This window comes from Crocodylus siamensis, chromosome 2 (genome assembly GCF_052110815.1).
Source record: "Crocodylus siamensis isolate JL-2025a chromosome 2, ASM5211081v1, whole genome shotgun sequence".
Taxonomy (NCBI): domain Eukaryota; kingdom Metazoa; phylum Chordata; order Crocodylia; family Crocodylidae; genus Crocodylus; species Crocodylus siamensis.
The window spans coordinates 187230498-187243215 of NC_143396.1; positions in this window are offsets into that span (position 1 = coordinate 187230498).

The window sequence follows — 12718 nt, forward strand, 5'->3', positions numbered from 1 at the left end:
TATTCTAGATTTCCTGCTGGCTTAATGGGGTGCCTCAAACTATCTTTCCAGCTGGTAATTGCCTGGGGTAGAGTTGTGTTACAAATCCCTAGACCACCGCAGCATAAATGAACCAGAGCAAACCACTGACTTAATTAGAATATAAATTTCAGTTATGTGTATCTGCTAATTAGAGTGACAAAGTAATAAAGTAGCAGGAATTAGTATATACAAAAATATTAAAAATTCTCCATGTCATGTGATTTTGATCAGACTGAGATCGGAAGATAGAAATAGAAGCTATAAAAATCTTAGCGGCAAAGACTAATACTGTAATACTATCTTCAAATAGGAGCTACCCTAACACAAAGAACCACTGTTACCTTAAATTATTCAAAACTCTGGGATTGTGGGGTTTGTCATGGTAAAAAAAAATGGACCAACACAAACAACATGTACCTCTTCCTAAACTTTCCCCAACATAGATGCATTGTTAAGCACATGGTAAAGAAGGAAGGAATAGGATAGAAGGAAGAGTGGAAAGTAGAGGGTCAGAAGGACAATATTAGAATACACATGCTACAAAGGAAAAACATAGTCCAAATGGCATAACCTCCAAAATGTGCATAAAATTCTGATAAACACCGAGGCTTTCAACTGGTTTTCTAAATGAAATTTCCCATTTTTCTAGGCTTACTTAATACTATTACTTTAATTTAAGCATTTCACCACATTATGGGCTAAGTTTCCTTTATAGTCTAGCTAGAAAGTCAAATATCCCATTCAACCTGGCTTTTCTGAAGAGATCTTCAGAGACACTAAAATATACTGAAATGAATGGTCTTCATTTGGGGGAAGCCACATTTTATTTTGACTCAGTGTTGTGCATTTCCTTTTCCTTGTGTCTAAGTTGACAGCAACACATGGGGCCACATTAATTTCTTCAGGGAATTCCCACAGATATAGACAGGAAAGATAAAGGAATGGGAAGCTACAGAAGCACAACAGTTGGGATAGCCTAAGGTATTTAAGTGCTTATGCCCCATTTAAATCTTGTGGGAATTAGGTGCAACAATATTGTTGGCATCCAAAACTGGAGGACCAGGGAGTTGCAGCTTACACCACACTGCACCAGCTCTACAGGATCTTACCTACACACTCTATTACTATGAATGTCATTTCTTGACCTGGCACAGCATTTTAGTGGAGAGCCCTTCCTCACAATGGCCATATTTATGAGGTACATATCTCTCTGTCCTGTGAACTGGGATTACCACTACAACCTACAGCATGGCTATGCAATGGCTAGTCTACCTATCTAGAATAACAGCAAGGAATTAACGGATTGTAAACCCATCATTATTTAGTATCAAGGGCCAGCTACATAGTGATTCATTCCTACTTTCAAACTTCCTGCATGGAAAGGGCTCTTTGTAAAATGCAAACAAAACCACAGGTAATCCAATTTTTAATATAGTGACAGTTATCCATGATCTACATTTATATCTCCCTTATATCAAATTATTCCATATCCATAATTATCCCCCAATTACATGGTTATTTATGAACAGAACCAAGTCCAAACCACAGATAGTTTCTCCTCTCCTTGGTCAATTGTGCTTAAGTAACCAGTTTCATAACATTCAAAAGCCACAATAAGATTTTCATATGCCAAGGTTCACACTGCCATATACCAACATACTGTAGCAAAAGACCAATCAGAGGCATAATAAAGCAAGGCATTGTTAGTGTGCAACTTTCATGAAATTACATGTTTACATTCAATTACATCTGGATGGCTGAAGGGATGGTTCACATTATGACCAGACACTCTTATGTTGAACTACTATAAAAATTGTGAAAAAGGTTTGCCCTCATTGTTAAGAATTAGAAATATTTTGCATTTTTGTTATTACAATATGACATATGATTCATAATCCAATGGCCCACAGGATTCTGTTTTTAGTCAGCACAGGCTGAAGGAATAAAAACTAAATATGCAACAGCCTGTTTCATATTTGTTGACAGGCAGCTGATCCTTCTATATATGTCATGTATACACTATTGCTAGAAACAGTTAAAATAAAGCATATGTGGATTTTACAGTATTGGTATAATGTACATATAGAAATTGCCATAATTACAGCTATTATGGCAGGACAGTAGCCACCCTACAATTTCTTGCTGCTCCCCTTTCTTGCTACCCACAGCTATAACTAGAGCCTCTTGTGCCAACTTGTTTTTATGTAGAACAATATTTACAGATATTAAAATATGAATTGACCGGATGTTGACTTGTTGCATGGTGGCTTGAACAGAGGGAAGGTGTGAGAAATTACAGGGTTACAATATAAGGAAAAAAAGGGAAGAGCAGTAGTCTGGATAGAGGTAGAAGGTACCTTTGAGTCATAATTTGAATTAAAAATAAATTCACTACCAGTCATAAACTGACAATATCAAAAAGATCAGCCATTCCAGTTCTACTCATAGCATAATCCTTCTCTTCCACTAACATATGGCACTATGTAAAAATGAAAAGAACGCTCACAAACTGAAGCTTTACATGCCCTAGTCCTATATTCCTTATAAAACAAACTTAACTACACGTTTAATGCACAATACATAAAATCTCCAGGAGACACCCAACAAGATATTTCCATTACATAAGACATCAAGGAAAACAAATTAAGTCTGGGTGGGTAGCATAACTAGGGTGGAGTGATAATGATGAAGTATTTATATATGGCAGTGGGAAATTGACTGGATCCCTGAACTGTTCATGTCCAGATGTTTCAATGTTTAGATTTACTTAAAGGTGTAGAATGTTTGTAAAAAAAAGTGTTATTTTTATTGAGGTGGAGAGGCAATGAATGAAGGGCCTGTGTGGGAGGGCTAGCCATGATGAACAACAAAAGCCATTCTGATGGTTGGACTAGTCTGGCCCACTCCTGCTCTTACTTATAGCCACCCATTATCTTACCTGCCATGCCTTGAAGTACTATTTCTGTGGGAGGTGCCCCATGGTCCCGGAGTGGTGCAACCTTAATCTGTGTGTATTTTACTAAAACAGTGAAGTCTGGCCAAGCTTGGTAGGCTCCAGTTTTAATTGTTTCCTGCCTCCCCTTTAGCCACACCCAGTCTTTGCAGGTGTCACTAAACTGAGATTTCTCCATAGAGTCCAAAATACAGCCATTCTGCGTACACACAAAAATACCAATACAAGATCAAATCTTCACTCACCACTCAGAAAATACTTTTTTGCCCTTGTCCACCATGACTCCCCTTACTCTGACTCTAAATTCCCTAGTAGCCTGCCTGGGATCTCTTCATCCTTTCCTTTCTGTGGCTAGAGCGAACCCCTTTGGTCTGAGGATGAACCTTTTATACTAGTAAATCTTTCCCCTTTCACCCAGCTGTCACTCAACCTAAGCACAGGGGCTTTTTAAGTCCTTGCAGGTGTTGTTTGCCTTGCAGCCTTTCCCCAGTAATGGAGCAATTGTTCCCCATTACAGGCTGCTATTGGGTGGATTCCATTGTAACAGGTTTTCAACCCTCACACTCTTTTCTTGAAAATATTCCTAAACTCAAGCTAGTAACACATATGCATGCAGCAGCTTTACTAGTTGTCAGAAGTCACAATCCAAAACAAAATAACTTTCCTTGTGAAGATTCTGCAGGATAGTGGAATTAGCTGACACAGTACAAGAACAAAAATCTGTTGCAAAGAGCTGTTCTTCCTGACTTTTCTTGTCACAAATTTAAGTAAAAGTAATACAAAACAAATACAGGTGTAGAAAATACATAGAAAATGAAGAGAGCCTTGTTAGACAACAATAATCAGTCCCCTGTTACTCACTGTGGTATGCTCCATGGCTTTTGGGTTAGCATACTGACTTCAATGATTCCTCTTTCATCTCAAACAGCTCTACTGGTTAAAAAGGAATCTCTGCTATAAGCTACAGTTTGCCCTCAGTCTATATATCTTATCTGCATACAAAAATTGTACCATTTTAATTATAGTAGTATAGACAAAGTGGTAACTTCTTCTAATGCAGATCAAATGCAGATATAAAAGTATTTATTAGGGGTGTGTGAAGCGGACCCTATTCGATTCGGATTCAGCTGAAATCAGGGAGAGTGATTTGATTAGTTGATTTGGATTACTGTCTCTGATTCAATTTGGCTGATTCTGAATCTGAAGATTCAATGCTGATTCAGAGAATCAGTGATTCAGACATAAACACAGTTTTAAATGTTTTTTCTACATACCTCTAGGAAGCAGGCAGTTCATGAATGCTGCAATGCTGGGGCAGATGGAGCATCCCACAGGAGCATGGGGTGGCCCTCCACATGCTCAGCGGTAAACCCAGAAATGGACCAGAAGTACTTCCGGTCCACTTCTGGATCTGCTGGGAAGCGCATGCCCCCCTCCACTCGGCGATCAGTTGGGGACCCTGGGTGCCCCCCAGACCCAGGAGGCACCAGTCACTGAGGCGGTGGGGTGCAGGGAAAGGGGGCAGTGCACTCTCTGGCAAGCCCAGAAGTGGACTGGAAATGCTTCTGGTCCATTTCCAGGTCTGTTGCTGAGTGCACTGGGGAGCCCCCCATGCTTCAGTGGGACACCCAATGTGCCCCAGCATCACAAAATTCATGCACCACCTGCTACCTAGAGGTAAGTAAAAAAACATTTAAAGCTGTGTCTATGTCCAAATCACCAAATCTTTCCAAATCACTCTGAATTGATTTGGAGGGCTCTGATTAGATTTGGAGAGATTAGAGAGTCCTCCGATTCAATTTGGTTTTGGAGATTCAGCCACCAAATCGGGCCAAATCTCCTCTGGATCAAACCAGTGACCAAAGCTTCACACATCCCTAGTAATTATATCACTATAGCACTAAAGATGGGAATGAGTGCATGAGGTATCTCTATACTCCTAGCATTTGTAACCCACGTGTCCCCAAAATGAGTGCCCCCCACCACCAATAGAAGGGGAAAGCCAGCAGGGCACATGTGCTGGGGTGGAAACTGCATTTACTTGCAGTTCCCTCCCACCTATTGTGTCTCAATAGAGGAGGGACAGAAAGCGATGTTTTAACCAAGTACAATCTTTAATATGGGTGCATATCTATCTATCTATCTATCTACATATATAAAGGTAGTGAACTAAAGTGACTATTTACAGGTTATAACTAGTAAAAGCTGCCTTAACCAGCACCAACTTTGACAAGCTCAGGAGGCTTGTCAGTGGGGCCCTAAGGGATCACGACCCCAGGGGGAAGGGAGTTTGAAACTGCTTGCTCCTCAAGGGAGCAATCCTCAATGCACAAGCTAATTCTATTCTATCTCGGAGGAAAGGCAGCAAGAGGTCACAGCAGCCCCCTGGCTCTCCAGGGATCTAGCAGACCTCCTGAGGCTAAAAAGAAAGGCCTACAAAGGATGGAGGATGGGATTCACCTCTAAGGAGGAATATTCTGCACTGGTCTGGTCCTGCAGGGAGCAAACCAGGAAAGCCAAGGCTGCAACTGAACTCCAAGTAGCTTCAAACATCAAGGACAATAAAAAGTCCTTTTTCAGATATGTGGGGAGCTGGAGGAAAAGCAAGGGCAACATTGGATCCCTGCTGAACCAGATGGGACAGCTGATGCCCAGGAAAAAGCCAACCTATTAAATGGGTACTTTGCATCTGTCTTTCATCAGTCCCATGGGACGCCCATGGCAACTACGGGACAGGGAGGTCCAGGTGATGGAGATCCCCTGCCCTCCATCAATGCTGACTTCGTGAAGAAACACCTTGAGAGGCTGGATATCTTGAAGTCAGCCGGCCCTGACAATCTAAACCCCAGGGTAATCAAGGAGCTGGTGAGCATCATAGCCCAGCCTCTGGCACTGATCTTTGAAAACTCCTGGTGCTCTGGTGTAGTGCCCAAAGACTGGAAGAAAGTCAATGCAGTGCCTATCTTCAAGAAAGGGAGGAAAGTGGATCCGGCTAACTATCAGTCTGACCTCTAACCCAGGGAAAGTCTTAGAAAAGTTTATTAAACAGGCCATCCTTAATAGCCTGGCCGACGCCAACATCCTGAGGGATAGCCAACACAGGTTTGTTGTGGGTAGGTCCTGTTTGACCAATCTCATTTCCTTTTACAACCAGGTGACCTATCACCTGGACAAGGGAGAAGAGATTGATAACATATATCTTGACTTCAAAAAAGCCTTCGATCTGGTATCCCATGATCACCTCTTGGCAAAACTCGCCAATTGTGGCCTTGGGTCCACCATGATCTACTGGCTGGGGAATTGGCTCTGTGGTCAGACCCAGAGGGTCAATCATCATGGTACCCTGTGACCAGTGGGGCCTCCCAAGGCTCTGTCCTTGGACCCATATTGTTCAATATCTTCATTAATGATGTGGACATTGGAGTCAGAAGCAGACTGGCCAAATTCGCTGATGACACCAAACTTTGGGGCAAAGCATTCACACCAGAAGACAGGAGAGCGATCCAGGCTGACCTGGATAGGCTCAGCAAATGGGCTGATGAGAACTGATGGTGTTTAACACTGAAAAATGCAAGGTTCTCCACCTTGGGAGGTAAAACCTGCAGCATCTTTACAGGCTCGGCAGTGCTACACTGGCTAGCACTATGGAAGAAAGAGATTTGGGGGTCATCACTGACCACAAGATGAACATGAGCCTGCGATGTGATGCTGCAGCTAGTAAATCAACCAAAACACTGGCTTTCATCCATAGATGCTTCTCAAGCAAATCCCAGGACGTCATTCTCCCCTTGTACTCGGCCTTGGTAAGGCCACAGCTGGAGTACTGAGTCCAGTTTTGGGCTCCACAATTCAAAAAGGATGTGGAGAAGCTTGAGAGAGTCCAGAGAAGAGCCACACACATGATCAGAGGTCAGAAAAACAGACCTTACCAATGACAGGCTGAGAGCCATGGGGCTCTTTAGCCTGGAAAAGCGCAGGCTCAGGGGTGATCTGATGGCTACCTAAAAGTTTATCAGGGTGACCACCAGTACCTAGAGGAACATTTGTTCATGAGAGCACCCCAAGGGATGATGAGGTTGAATGGTTATAAACTCCTGCAAGACGGTTTCAGGCTGGACATAAGGAAGAATTTCTTTACTGTCCGAGCCCCCAAGCTCCGGAATAGCCAGCCATTGGAGGTCATTCAAGCACCTATATTGAACACCTTCAAGAGTAAATGGCTGTGATCCTATGACCCCAGCTGACTTCCTTCCCTTCGGGCAGGGGGCTGGGCTTGATGATCTTCCCAGGTCCCTTCCAGCCCTAATGTCTATGAAATCTATGAAACCTTACAAGCTGGCATGCTTTATTAACTGGCATGCCAGCTTGTAAGGTAAAAGCAAAACCAGAAGTGCCCACTGTGCCCCAGGGGGGTTGGCAATGCAGTGGGAGAGGTGGCGATGTCCCAGATGCAGTGGAAGAAGCTGCAGTCTGAACAGGCAAAGACGCCTGTTTGGGCCTCTCAATTAACCAGCATATCTTGTTATCCAGCACCCCCCCATTCCCCATGGGTACCAGATAACAAAGCTTTTTCTATATATACACACCCAAATACAAACAGTAAATATAATGGTCTCAAATGATACGAACAGGTAAATACAATTATAAACAGCACTCTAAAATAGAAGGTATACAATTAATAGTTAATAAGCCAAAATGCACAGCATGTATCAAACAATCAATAAATACTGCAAGCTATAAGACACAAGAGTTCTCTAGTGGCTCCCCTCCTCTAAAAGATTTCTTCTTCCTGCCTCTTCATTGAGGCTACCTTCCCCAAGTGTCACTCCCCAGTGGGAGACCCATTTCCCCACTGACCCATGTGTCCCAAGGAGCTGAATGGGGCAGCTCCCTGGCCTGGCTAAAGTTTCTCCAAGGAAGGCTCAGTCCAGGCCTCAGGGGAGCAGTGTGACTCAGTCATGCATCCTTCTTAGGGGGAGTTGCAGGCCTGGTCCACCTTGTGCATACCCAGGGCTGTGCTGCTCTGAATGCTGGTCCCCGTGCTCAGGAACCACTCCAGTCCTTGAGGACCCACTGCAGGGAATAGGTCTCAAACAGCCCATCCCCTCTTCCTCCTGGGCCTTATGCCCTGCAATGACTCACCCCATGGCAGCACTGACTCCTGTGCCCGGCCTCATGCTGTGGTTGAAGACCCGAGTTGCCTTGCTGAGGATCCCCAGATCCCAGTCCCTTGTGGATCCTCCATGCACTGATGCCTGCACCGCAGCCTGGCCTCGTGCTGGGCTTGGAGACCCAAGCTGCCTCACTGCAGCTCCCAGGGTCCCAGTCCCTTGTGGACCCCCTGTGCACTGATGCTTGCATCACAGCCTGGCCTTGTGCTAGGGTTGGAGACCTGAGCCACCTTTTTGTGGTTGCCAGGGTCCCAGTCCCTCACAGACTCTCTGTGTAGTGATGCATGCACTGCCTACTGCTTCCATTCAGTGGCGGAATCTTTTGGGCTCTTCTGGGCAGCTGGATATGCCCACTGGGCAGCTCTCCCTGCTCTTCTTGGCCCCAGGACCCTTTCCTTCTTTGTCCCTCACTGACTGTGCTGCATGCTAGGTATGCAGCTGCTTGTAACCCCTTGTATCCCCTTCTGGGGCTCCACCCCAAGAATGAAAATGAATGAATTAGGGGGGCTGCAATGGCAGTTCCCAATTAATTCTACTCCTGCCCTCCCCTTAGGAGTAGAGGGGAAGTGAACTCTCCTCCTGGCTCCTCCCCTTCTGGTCTCTGATTGGTGGGTTTTGTCCCACCAAGTGTATTTGTGGTCTCCTGAGCCCAGAGAGCAGGGTGAAGGCTGGCAAGCCCACCACACATTCAAATGGGAATAGGGAGAAGTTGTACATTGCATACAATCCATCCATTCCCCACCCCCCTCAAACAATAGTACCCTAAATGGTTAAGATGCAGAGCAAACCTAAAGTATTTGTAGCATACATATCAACATAGTTTGTCACACAACCTTTCACTTTAGATGTTTGAGTTGTCAGAGAAATGAAGAAAGAATTAACTCTCTGGATCCAAGATAGGATTAATACAGTCAGTACTATTACATGATTTGTTTACACGTCTTATGTCATGGGTAAGAATGATAGTTTCAGTGATAATAATATTTATGAATGCCCCATGGAAAAGTAGACTTATTAAACCTGCTTGTAAAATACATATTACCATCTTTAGATAATGTATTCCTCTGAAGTCTAAAACTGTAGGAGAACGGAAGTCTAAGTGACAATATTTCAATCTTCTTCAGTAGAAGTCAACTAGGGAAGAACAGAACGCAAACATCTTTTTTTGCATTTATTACTTATGGCATCTCCTTAATTACAGTCTTTTTGGCTGAGTTCCTATTTTAACTTACAGATGATTCTCTGAGTATTGGATTCCTATAACATAGTATAGCACACAAGTCTCTTTGTGTTTGATCTCCCATTCACCTATACAGCAAAGGTTGGCTGAAAGGAGGATCAAAGATTTCTCAACTTTCTCCCACCCTATTTTCCCTGATGACAATTCCACACTAGCATTTTTTGTTGGGCTGTAAATTAGTTCATGCTTGTGAACACCTGAATAGAATATGTGAGACTAATTAGCAGGGCATTTACAGGTAAAACTTGTAGCAGATATTTTTCAGTTCAGCAGAATGTTAATATTCAAGTGAAGAGTTGAGTAAAATCAAGCTCAGAGGCAAGGGGATTGAATACAGGATAAAAATTTCAATCATCTTCAACTGCATACTAATGTTTTACAATGAATGCCATCAAAAATGAGTGCTTACCATGTGATATTTCACATGGGTTTAATGTGGTATTGTCCTGTATTTTGAAAGTCAAATGTCAAAGTTAGTTTAGCTGTTTCTGTTTCTGTACAGCCATGCACTGAAAATTAAACCTGTGTGAATAACAAGTTTTTAGATCAGTCACCAACCCAAAAAATTGAATAGAATTTGACTTAGGTCAACCTCAAATGCAAATATATTGCTTTTTCCATCAAATTAACAACAACAAAACCAAAAATTTGTTTCAGGGCAATCAAAATATTTTGTATTTGAATTATTTAATCTTTTAAAAATAAAATACCTCAATTTCAAATAAAAGAACCTGTTTTGAAATGTTGAATTTGTTTTATACTCCCACATTCGATTCCCCATTATTTCCCAGTGAAATTATATTTTTTAGTAAATTTCGTATTGATTGAGAAAGAAATTACTTTCTCTTTCTCCTTCAGCTGCTCAATGGACACTGGACTATCACTATTCAGGGAATAAACCACTATTGATGTTGAGTAAAGGAGGCAGAATTGTGCCTGAGCTGAGAGATTGACTTCTATTGATATTAATAGGAGCTGTATTTGTGCACTATAAACAAAGTCAAAGCCCAGTTAGATTTAGGGTCAGACTTTAGGGGAAAAAAACTGTTTTGTAGGTCACAACTGCCAATAAAAATAATAATGACAATAAAAAAACTAAGTCAGTTTCTTGGTTTCCTTCTACTTGAACACTTCTAGTTCTCCTTATAACCTACTAAATCACGACATTTGGTAGCTTGCTTTCAGCATTTATTGATGTGTTTCACTGAATGCTATGATTTTGCAACAGGAATAGATCTGTTCATATTTCTTCAATTGCCAGAAATAATAAAATAGTGAAAAGGAAGAGGAAATAAAGGAACATTGGAAATGTGAATAAAATGTAAAGTACATGATATAATAAATCAAGGACCACAACAATGATATTTAGATTGCTGGTGGTCCATATGTTTTACATATTATGAAACCATCATCATAAACAATTTTAACTAAAGAATACAATTCACATTCTTACTAAACTATCCTATATCAATTGTTTACAGTTTTCTTTTCAAAAAGCTTTGTTAAATTGAAGACAGCATGAACAAGTTGAAACAATTCATAAAGAAAAAAAGATTCCTATTAAATAATGTTAACTTCAAAGGAAACAATAAGTAATCATCTGCAGAGGAAAAATTGTGAAAGCCTCTTTTGAGCCGGTTAAAAACTGGCAATTATCAATTTCATTTTGACATGAATTAGGGGGAGGAATATTACATGTGAGCTTTAATCTTCTAACACATGCTTTATAACAAAAAAATTAAAACACCTTAAGATACTCTTTGGTGAATATTTAAATAGCCTGTACTAGCTCAAACATGATCCATCTATGGCAAAACTTTCTACAAAATATGCTCACTTCACCTTTTATTCATTCTAGCTACAGATTCTTAAAGTCATAACTGGTTGTGTTACACAGTCTAGTTTTCATTGGGTGTGTCTACACATGCAATTAATGTGCATGAACAGTTTTTTCATGCACAGCACATGGAGCCCAGTCAGAGCAGCCCAGGCTGGCAGGGCACCCAGGGGGTCAGCTCAGCTGGGGGTCCAAGTGCAGTGTGGGGGCTGGCTGAGGCACACTGGTGCTTTAGTGCAGGGCTAACTGGAAGGCAGATCCTGCACTGAAGCACACTTATGCCCCAGCCAGCCACTCCACAGCAGGTGGAGCCGGGGGAAGCAGCCAGCCAGTGTCTACATGTGTGCTGCTGGGCATGAAAAACCTCTGCCGCAGGGTAGCACTTGTATTTTACAAGACCACCCTACTACAGAATTTATAAGTGTTGTGTGCCCTAATAGGGGCACACATGTAGATGCCGAGACATTTACTGCACAGTTAATTAGTCAACTGTGCAGTAACCATCTTGTGTAGATGTACCCACTGTATCAACAAATTTGCAATAGCAATGTCAGCATATGGCAACATGTAGATACACCCCATGATCCTTACGTGTTAGTATTAACACATAGGGCAGCATACATACATGAAGATGAAGTGCTAACTTCCCTAGTAAAGTGCCTCAGCTTTAGCCTGGTAGGAACCTGAGAATTTGGAAGGAACTCTAATCTCCATGCCTATTCAAGCCATTGAAAGCATTAACTGTGATGCAGAAATCTGTCACACACAACTGATTTTAGAGTGACTTAGTTAAAGGGAACCAAACAGCTGTTTTGTGACAATAACATTTTGATCACTAATGTAACTGATTTAAATCAGTGGCTTTAAGGTGAAATGCTCTGCATCTCATTCATCATTCCCCCTGAGCTATCCAGAATCATTTGCTAAACACTATGCAACCATGTCAGATTTAATTCAGCATGAGAGCAGAATTAGACACCTCATATATAGGAGTCCCTGCACAGCTCTGTTACTACTGAGTACTGTGTGCTTAATGCTAGACACACAGTCGTCTGTGACAAAACATCACTAACATCACTAAGCTAAGCTAAGGGACTAAGCTAAGACTCACCCCCAAAATAATCAATCATAACAACAGCCGTTTGAAAGGTGACTCTTACGTAAAAAGGAGTGGGGGGAAAGGGGTTGTAGGTAGGAGTGTGCGAAATGGGCCCTATTTGATTCAGATTCAGGTTTGGCCCAAATTGAGGACAGCAATTCGAATCATTGATTTGGATCACTGTCCTTGGTTCAATTCAGATGAATCCAAACCTACAGATTCAATGATGATTCGGACAATCAGTGATTTAGACAGATACAGCTTTAAATGTTTTTTCTACATACCTTAAGGCACTGGGCATGGCTCATGAATGCTGCAATGGAGCATCCTACAGAAGTGTAGAGGGGTCCCCCGCATGCTTGGCAGCGAACCCAGAAGTGGATTGGAAGTACTTCTG